This window comes from Rana temporaria, chromosome 9 (assembly GCF_905171775.1).
Source record: "Rana temporaria chromosome 9, aRanTem1.1, whole genome shotgun sequence".
Taxonomy (NCBI): domain Eukaryota; kingdom Metazoa; phylum Chordata; class Amphibia; order Anura; family Ranidae; genus Rana; species Rana temporaria.
The window spans coordinates 55,254,571-55,265,338 of NC_053497.1; the positions used below are offsets into that span (position 1 = coordinate 55,254,571).

Below are 10,768 nucleotides of genomic sequence, written 5' to 3' on the forward strand. Positions count from 1 at the left end.
ACAGAAGTCTTCTGAATTTACAAGAGACAGCTTTGCTCTCAGCAACTCCCGGATCTAACAGATCCCTGCAAACCCTCACAGTGCATAGCGCACACCTGAACTCTGCACTCTGTGCATAGCGCACACCTGAACTTTGCACTCTGTGCATAGCGCACACCTGAACTCTGCACTCTGTGCATAGCGCACACCTGAACTTTGCACTCTGTGCATAGCGCACACCTGAACTTTGCACTCTGTGCATAGCGCACACCTGAACCCTGCACTCTGTGCATAGCGCACACCTGAACCCTGCACTCTGTGCATAGCGCACACCTGAACCCTGCAATCTGTACGCAAAGCACACCTGAACTGAACTGTATGTATCACACCCCGAATACATCCGGCCCTTTGAGGACAACCATACTGCTGATGCGGCCAGCGATGAAACTGAGTTTGAGACCCTGGTTTTAGACCCCCTTGGGATTAGGCCTTGCATTATAGCTCATGAGAAATCACCTTCAGTGCTGGGACTAATAAATGATAATTTCTATACTGTACTTCACTTATTTGATCACTGGAGAAGCAAATCACAATCTGATTATGGAAGCAGCTCTTGCTGGAAGAAAACATGTAAATGAAGAAATACAGCGTATCTATACTGTCAATGTTGCCCTCATTCTGAAAATGCTGGTTTCATGGCCTGCTATCATGCCTCTGTTTTCAGTACTGTTTGAAGCCTCGTACACACGACCAGGAAAACTGCCAGGAGAGCCGTGTGTATGCTCCCTAGCAGTTTTACCGCCAGGAAAACAGCCGGGAATCCCGATGGGAAAATAGAGAACCTGGCTCTCTATTTTCTCGTTGGGATTCCCAGCAGAGTGTTTCCTGCCGAGAAAAACGGTCGTCTGTATGCTTACCTGTCTGAAGGTAAACCTGCGCATGCTCGATGAGCCTTCAATGCATGCGCGGTAGCATACAAGGCATAGTGTAGGGTGTAGTAAGATGGCGGCGACGGCATCGAATGTGACGAGCCCCAGCTCGTCGTAGTCGATGACATCACTGCGTTCTTGCCAAAAGAACGGCAGTTTTTTTGAATGGCCGTCTGCATGCACGGCTTGGCAAGCCAAACTTGCCAAGAATCCCGTCAGGAAAACCAACGTTTTTTTCCTGACGGGATTCTCAGCCGTGTGTACAGGGCTTTAGTCTCTGACCAAGAATAAACATGCAGATCAGGATAGTGAGAACTCCTGATCAGTATACTTGTTCTGGGTCAGTGAAAAAATCTACTGATTTAGCATTACAGCCAAGAAACGAGTGTTTTCATAGGAAGTCAGACATGGCACCTTACATACTGTATGTGTTTTCTCTATGTTTAGCTACACTGTAGAATGGACAATTGTTCACATTGAGCCTGAGAAAAAAATGAATGTATCATGGATCGGATCCATATAGAAGCGTCTTCTGCTTTTCACAATTGGCCTGAACTTATGCAGGGACTGCCTTTGTAAGGCTGGATTCACACCTATGCAGTTTTATGCCGCGTACACACGATCAGTCCATCCGATCAGAACGGACCGACGGACCGTTGTCATAGGTTAACCGATGAAGCTGACTGATGGTCCGTCGTGCCTACACACCATCGGTTAAAAAAACGACTGTGTCAGAACGCGGTGACGTAAAACACAACAACGTGCTTAAAAAAACATTTTTTAATGCTTCCAAGCATGCGTTGACTTGATTCTGAGCATGCGTGGATTTTTAACCGATGGTTGTGCGTACTAACGATCGGTTTTGACCTATCGGTTAGCAATCCATTGGTTAAAATTTAAAGCAAGTTGGCTTTTTTTTGATCGAAGGTTAAATAACCTATGGGGCCTACACACGATCGGTTTGGACTGATGAAAACGGTCCATCAGACAGTTATCCTCTGGTTAACCGATCGTGTGTACGAGGCCTTAGTGCTTTTTGCATTTTGCAGATTTGCACTACAGTCCATTTACCATTGTTTCCTACGTTCTGTAGTGCAAATCTGCAAAATGCACTTAAAATGCATAGGTGTGAATCCAGTCTTAAATGGACGGTAGTGCAAATCTGCAAAATGCAAAAAGCACAAAAATGCATAGGTGTTAATCAGGCCTTATGCCCTGTACACACGATCGGAATTTCCGAAGGGATAAAATCCGATGTAATTTTCCGTCGGAATTCCTTTCAAGCTGTCTTGCATACACACTGTCAGACCAAATTCCGACCGTCTAAAACGTGGTGACGTAAAACACTACGACGAGCTGAGAAAAATGAAGTTCAATGCTGCCGAGCATGCGTCGACTTGATTCTGAGCATGCACGTTTTTTTCTCCGTCGGAGTTCCACACAGACGAACGGAATTTCCGATAGGATTTTTTTCCATCGAAAAAAAATAAAACATGTCCTATTTCTAAACTCCAATGGAAAATAGCCAGATGGGGCCCACACACGGTCAAAATATCCGATGAAAAAATTCCGTCTGACTTTTTTCATCGGAAATTCCCATGGCGTGTACAAGGCATTAAACTCAACTCTAAAATGGAAAGAGAACTCTCCCAGTCTGTAAACTACACATGTGATTGTGTGGCCATTGCTGATTTCCTTGGCAGTTATATACTACAAGCTTCATGTACTGCTGGAAGGAAAATCATTGCTCTCACCAACATAGATCAGTAGGATTTTACTCTTCAATCTCTTCATATATCTGGTAAAGTAAAAAAACAAATAAAAAAAAAAGCTAACCAATGGGGCTATTTTGTGTTTGCTTCAGTATCTTAACAAATGCCCCCATATGGTGCTATTATTACAAGTTACCCCAGCAAACTGAATGTGGAGGGAGAAGTCCAAAGAGCTTTCAGTTCCCAACGTTTAACATCTCACAGTGTCTCTGTGCATATATCAATTACATCTATAAACAGCTCAGTATACATTTACAAAGTATAAAGATGGAGGAAGATTCCACACATGGTTGGACACCTTCTGTCATTCATTCGTATTATTAGATCCTATTCCCAAATTCTAGAACCCTTGCATGATTTCATATCCCTTTTTTCTAAAGACCTTTATAAAGCATATATACAGCTGTATTCAATAAACCTTTACCATCACACCAAGGGCTGCCAATAACATTTTAGAAACAATAATATTTCTTATTGTAGATACATTGTATACAAAATATACAATAAAAATATATAATATAAAATTAAAATGATTTATAATAATAAATAAATATAATAAATATTTATATAATTATATAAAATTATATAAAAATATACGTTAAGGCCCCTTTTACACTGGGGCGTTTTTCGAGCGTTATTCGAGCGTTATTCGAGCGAAGCCTCATCTGCAATCCCAATGTGCTGGTAAAGCACCGCTAAGACCCCAACGTTTTAGGGCGTTTTTGCAGTGCCTCAGTGTGAAAGGGTAAGGCATTTTTACCGCGCTTTCAATTCATTTCAATGGAGAGGGGCGTTTTTGGAGCGTTTTTTTCAGCGCCCAAAAGCTGCTGCTTGCAGGACTTTTCTCAACGCCCCGCCAGTGCAACGCCTCAGTGTGAAAGGGTAAGGCGTTTTTACAGCGCTTTCAATTCATTTCAATGGAGTTTTTGGAGCGTTTTTTTCCAAAGACGCTGCTTGCAGGACTCAGTATGAAAGGGTCCATTGAGATGCATGGAGAACATTTTATGAGCGTTTTAATAGCGCTATTTTTAAATGCTAAAACGCTGTAAAAACGCTTCAAGGGGTCTAAGGGATTCCATTTAAAACAGTTGACAGCTATAGCTGTATAATACTCCAGACTTGTAATAAATCCCCTTTGTAATGGAGCTGTAATCTTATCATGACCAGGCACTGGATTGAGGCTTCAATGATCAGAGAAAACACACGGCATGCATCCTCATTTTTAAATATTCCTCCTTTTGTTCATTAGTCTCTATAAACCACCCACATTTCATAGAGAAAATGATCTGATTTTCTAAAAAAAAAATAATGAGCATATGAAATGGCCGAATGTTAATTTGAATTTTTCGGGAATCTTTGCACAACCACAAAAAATGGTGCTTTTATATTTATATATATATATATATATATATATATATATATATATATAAATAAATATTTATATATATATATATATATATATATATACACACACACACATATACATACATACATATACACACACATATACGTATATATATATATATATATATATACACACACACATATATACGTATATATATATATATATATATATATACACACACACACATATACGTATATATATATATATATATATATATACACACACACACACATACGTATATATATATATATATATATATATATATATATATATATATACACACACACACACATATATACGTATATATATATATATATATACACACACACACACATATACGTATATATATATACACACACATATACGTATATATATATACACACACACACACACACACATATACGTATATATATATATATATATATACACACACACACATATACGTATATATATATATATATATACACACACACGTATATTACACATATATATCCATTGCTCTCATTCTCTCTATATATTTAGATTGTACAAGGTGTGTTGCACGTATACAAACATACATCCTGATGCACAAATCATTTACAAGCAATAAGCATACTTATATCATATAGGGATAATATAGTTTACCTAAAATGATCCTTAAATGGCGTATTTCCAGAAAGAGAAAAGCAGGATTGAAATGCATTGGCTATAAAAGCAGCCTCCTTCCTAATCCCTCTGCAGCCATCCCTGTAGAATGTTGCAGCCTTGGTGCAGTAATCCTGATGGAGTGGAATCAGCACTGACCTGGATGGGACCTGTCTGCAGAGGTGTGATGTGGATGGACAGCTCCTGGGTACCTGTGATGAGGATGTCCCTGACACAGATGAGGCTATCCAACCTTCAGATTGTTCTCCTCCTTGTCACATACACAGCAGGCTTCCAGGCTCTGACTCATTCACTACAGAGAGCCAGGGAGGAGCCTCAGCACATTCACCTTCCCCTGCCCTGACTATGGAATCCCTAAAGACTGTGACATCACATTCCTAGTAACCCCTTAATGGCTAGATGTAGAAATACTGTGCAGATACTCATCATATCCTGGAAATGATTACCCAATACAAAGAGATCTACTGATAGGATATGATATCAGGATGGGATCAGACAGTGCTGAGTTCTAAAGCTACTGGAAATCCCTACATTTATATTAAAGAGCAGTGATGAATTTCTAAAAGAGCTCTATTGTGAAACACAATCTGATAAATGTAGAGAAAATATTAAGGGCTAGATTCAGATAGCCCGCCGTAACTTTGTGCGGGCGCAGCGTATCTGAGATACGCTACGCCGCCTTAACTTAGTGAGGCTGGGGCTGGATTCACAAAGAACCTGCGCCCTAAGTTACGGCGGCTTAGCGTAAATCTCCCGGCGTAAGCGCGGCAAATTCAAATTGTGAAAAGGTGGGCGTGTTTTATGCAAATAAAACATGACCCCACGTAAATGACGTCTCTAACGAACGGCGCATGCGCCGTCCGTGAACGTATCCCAGTGCGCATGCTCCTAATCACGTCGCAAATAGTCAATGCTTTCGACGTGAACGTAATTTACGCAAAGCCCTATTCGCGAACGACTTACGCAAACGACGAAATATTCGACACTGTCCCGACGTCCATACTTAACATTGGATACTCCTCATATAGCAGGGGTAACCTTACGCCGGAAAAAGCCTTACGTAAACGACGTAAAAAAATCCGCCGGGCGCGCGTACGTTTCTGAATCGGCGTATCTAGCTCATTTGCATATTCTACGCCAAAATCAACGGAAGCGCCACCTAGCGGCCAGCGTAAATATGCACCCTAAGATACGACGGCGTAAGAGACTTACGTCGGTCGTATTTTAGCAAAATTCCGGCGTATCTTGCTTTCTGAATACAGAAAAAAGATACGCTGGCGCATCCTAGAAGTTATGCGGCGTATCAACAGATACGCCGACGTAACTTCTTACTGAATCTAGCCCCAAATTTTCCTCATTCAAAGGGGCTGTCCCTCTTTTGGAACCAAATCCCCCTGTCCCTCTTTCCTTCTCCATTGTCCCTCATTGTAATCTGATGAATAGATCTGTATAAGAATGTAATATCTAAAATTGAGCTCTAGGAAACCTAAAAATCATTCTTTGCAGGGAATATGCTTGTTTAGTTATAGGGGAAAGAAGTTTAAGGCTCGGTTTCCAATACTGCGACTTGGGACTGCAAAGTCGCATGACAAGTTGTACACTATGATATCCAATGAGTACTGTTCATATCTGTGCGATTTCAAGTCGCAGCGACTTCAAAGTAGTCCCAGCACGACTTTGGTCCACTTGGATGCAACTTGAGGTCCCTAGACCTAAAGAATACCCAGGCATTACTTCAAGTCGCATCAAAATCCCCTTAAGATCGCGGCAAAAAAAAAAATCGCTGCAAAATCGTGTGACTTTGGGGTTGCAATAGTGGAAACCTAGCCTTACTTACCCGATCCTCCTCTCCTGCAGGCTCTTCCATGTACTAGACCAGTCCATGCAGCCTCTTCTTCCCTATGCTCTGGGATCTAAGGCTTGATTCACACGAACGCGTTTTTTGGTGCATTTTGCAAGGAAAGCAGGGAATTTTTTTAACATGGGTTCCTATGGAACATGTTCACATCAATGCTTTTTTGTGCCTCTGCGTTTTTGGAAAGGGTCGGAGACTTTTTTTCCCCACAAAAAGCAGCGTTTTGCATGTAATAGAATTCAATGGACCCGCATCCAAAACGCAAGTACCGTGTTTTTACCGTGATTTGCGTTTTTTTAACCTGTTTATAGCTGGTTGTTAAAGGAAATGTAAAAAAAAATTAAATTGATGGCAAAAAAAAATAAAAAAACGCAAAACGCAAATCGTGGTAAAAACGCACGTCAAAAAACGCAGCAAACACCGCAAAAAGCACTGCAAAAACGCTGAAAAGTAACATGCATAGGTGTGAATCGAGCCTAAGGTCCTGTGACGTCATGAAGACCATAGCTTTGCATTAAAGGGGTTGTAAAGGTTTGTTTTTTATTTTCTAAATAGGTTCCTTTAAGCTAGTGCATTGTTGGTTCACTTATGTTTTGCCTCGATTTCCCTTCTAAATGTTTTTTTTCTTTGTCTGAATTTCTCACTTCCTGTTCCTCCTCAGTAAGCTTGCCCCCATCATCCGAGCCGTTCTGGGTGGGGGTTAGTCAGCGTGCTTGCCCCTTCCCTTGGGACTGCATCCCTGCGGGGAATCCTGTTCTCCTGTTCTGAACAAACAGGATTCTGATCAATCTGTTTATCATATACATGATAGGTGTTTATTATGATGTGTAATAAATTGTTGTTGGTGTTGATATCTTTTATTCATTTTTTTTTTTTTTTCTTGTAGCCAATACACAGCAGGGGTAGGCAAACCCGACCCTCCAGCTGTTTTGAAACTACAAGTCCCATGAGACATTGCAAGACCCTGACAATCACAGGCATGACTCCTAGAGGCAGAGGCATGATGGGATTTGTAGTTTCATCACAGCTGAAGTTGCCTACCCCTGCCTTACATCTCCTGAAGAAGCATCTAGTGAAACATGTTGAGGCAACAGGCATTTATATAGATTTATTAGCTTTTAATGCAGTATATAGTTTGTTATCATGCTGCGATAATTTTATATATGTTTGTCTGTTTATGAGAGTCAACATATGTTCACCCCACACTCGGAACATAATGCACTCCTGAACGTGACGCACTCCTGAACCTCACACTCTGAACGCAACACACTCCTGAACCCCACACTCTGAACATAACGCAACCCTGAACAACGCACTCTTAACATAACGCACTCCTGAACCCTGCACTCGGAACGTAACGCACTCCTGAACCCCACACTCGGAACGTAACGCACTCCTGAACCCCACACTCGGAACGTAACGCACTTTTGAACCCTACACTCTGAATGTAACACACTTTTAAACCCTACACTCTGTGCACAGCACACTTCTGAATGCAGCACTCTGTGCATAGTGCACTTGACTCCTCTTCAAACCATGTACATAGCATACGCCTTAATTCTGCAATTTGTACGTAGAGCACTTATGAACTTTGTATTCTGTACACTGCGCACTCCTCAACCCTGCACTCTGTACGTAGCGCACCACGGAATACTTCTTTGTACGTAGTACATCCTCAACCCTGTACGTAGCACACCCTCAAGACTTCATTCTGTTTGCAGCGCACTGCTCAAACATTGCACTCTATGTGTAACATACACCTCAACTCTGTACATAGCACACCCCTGAATCCTGCACTCTGTATGTAGCTCACTCCCAATCTCTGCTTTCTGTATGTATCACACTGGGGGGGGGGGTGTTGTTTATGATGTTGATGGTGAGTGGTGCGATGGGGATATGATAGAGTTCCTGGACCTAATCTCTGAGAAAAGATGTCCTGTAGCCGTAAGCCTCATTTACACTTCTATTTGTAACTGCATGCACTTTCAGACAAAGCTGTATTTTGTTTTGAGGCGGGGTCGGGGGAGGAGCCATGGGTGTAGTTGAGAGTAGGGCCAGGGGTGGGGTCAAAGGGGGCCTTGTCAGGTAGACTGTACAGGGGCCCATGATTTCTAACAATGGCCCTAATAAGAGGGATCTCTCTCATTTAATGGAGGTCTCTAAGGAAGGAGGGTGCACTGATAGAAGGGAACTGTGAGCTAACCGGTGCTGATCTAATGGTTGGTGATCATTAGATCAGCAGGCAGCACCCCTCCCCTACAGACCCTCCTCCCCCCCCTTCATTAGATCAGAGTCTTCTTCCCTATATTAGCACCCCCTCCCTACAGACTCCTTAAGAGGGGGTGCCAATATAAGGAGACTGATCTAATGGGTAGAGAGGGGGTGGTCTGTAGGGGAGGGGTGCTGACTGCTGATCTAATGACCACCCAATATTAGATCAGCAATCGGCACTCTTATATTAGCACTCCTTGTCCTCCTTAAAGTTAAAAACTAGTAGGTAGATTCAGTAAGAGTAAGGCCGACTTATCAGTAGATAAGCCGGCCTAACTCAGAATCTACGCCGACGTATGTTTAAGCGTATGCTCAAACAGAGATACGCTTAAACATATCTAAGATACGGCGGCTTGCGCCGTCCTATCTTAGATTGCAATTTTTCGGGTGGCCGCTAGGTGGCGCTTCCATTGCGGCGTAGATTATGTAAATGAGTTTGTACGCCGATTCACGAACGTACGCCCGGCCGCCGCAGTCGATTTACGCCGTTTCCGTAAGGCCTTAGGAGGCCTAAAGTTATTCCACCTATTAGGTGGAATAACAATGTTAAAGTATGGCCGCCGTTCCCACCGCGAGATTCGAAATTTTAACGTTGTTTGCGCAAGTCGTCCGCGAATCGGGATTTACGCAGTTTACGTCCACGTCAAAATCAATAGGCCCGTGCGGCGTTCGTAACCACAATGCACACTGGGAAATGTAGTCGCCCGGCACATGCGCAGTGACAAAAAAAACGTCAAAAACGTGAAGTCAAGCCTCATTACCATTAAAAACGCCCCCCCCCCCCCAACCCATTTGAATTAGGCGCCCTTACGCCCGCCGCATTTACACTACGCCGCCCTAAGTAAGGAGGCAAGTACTTTGTGAATCATGTACTTGCCTCTCTTACTTAAGGCGGCGTAGTGTAAACACGCTAGGCTACGCCGACCTAGATTTGCGCGCCCCTACCTGAATCTACCCATAGGTAAATAAATTCACTGTTGGGTTGCTGCTGGCACTGATATGTGTTCCCACACCTCAAAAGCGAATGAAAAAAAATGCAGCGCTACCTTCTCCTATAATTGTATTAATTTAAATGTAAAAATTATTTTGAACGGTAGTGGATTAACTCCGATTAACTCTGTATGATTGAAATGTTATTTAATCACAAAATATATGCAAAAAAAATAAAAAATCCTGTGTGCCGCTAAAATGTTCTGGTTTGGCTTGAAGAAAAGGTGGCAACCCTAAGGACGGTGCCCCTTATGGACGGGCCGCCGCTGCTGTCCACTGTCAGAATGTAATAGCTCAGCAGGGAAGACTCCCCCATTGTGAGGATGGGTGAATCTGGCAACCTGCTGCTTATATGGAAAAAAAAACACGAATTAATAGGCTGCCAAACAGTGATTGCAGTTTTTGTTTGGGAAGAATTGTACAAATTGTAACGTACGCGTTCTTGGCACAAAAGAAATCTGTTGGATACATCTGGGATTCCATTCAAATAGCAGGTCTGCATACAATTGTAAAGGCTTTTGAACGAAGTTAGTTGACTTATTGATAGAAAGACTGAATGCTCTGATGAACAATTTTATAGAATTTCCATACAAATGTGGAATAAAATTCTACTGGTGTACAGTGTTGCCAACCTACCAGATTAAAATGTACTGGCACGACACCCGAAATTTACTGGCGCAGCCACGTTTTTACTGGCATTTCACAAAAGTTACTAAATTAAATTTTTAGGTGCAAATTTCAGTATTTAGGCTACAAACAAGTACGCTAGGCAAATAGCAATGTGATTTAAGGTAGATATTAAGGTAAAATTTTTTTTTTTTTTCAATATAATAAGGGCAAATTATTTAGTCACATCACCCCCTGCCTTCACCCCCCTCTGCAGTGCCACAATCTCCCCCTGCCTCCAACATCCCTCTGCCTC

The 10,768-nt window shown here is 42.2% G+C and overlaps 1 protein-coding gene across 4 annotated transcripts in view; it reads right to left on the reverse strand.

The window, feature by feature from the left end:
• Positions 1-5,053, reverse strand: part of LOC120913544 (cdc42 effector protein 2-like) — a 40,535-nt gene extending 35,482 nt beyond the window's left edge. For 2 of the 4 annotated variants that reach the window (XM_040323534.1, XM_040323535.1), the window contains exon 1: positions 4,869-5,053. The gene's annotated coding sequence lies outside the window, so the exon portion shown is untranslated. Of the gene's footprint in view, positions 1-4,709 lie in introns of all 4 variants that reach the window. The other 2 variants (XM_040323532.1, XM_040323533.1) reach the window with 1 other exon arrangement.
• Positions 5,054-10,768: the final 5,715 nt, after the last annotated feature.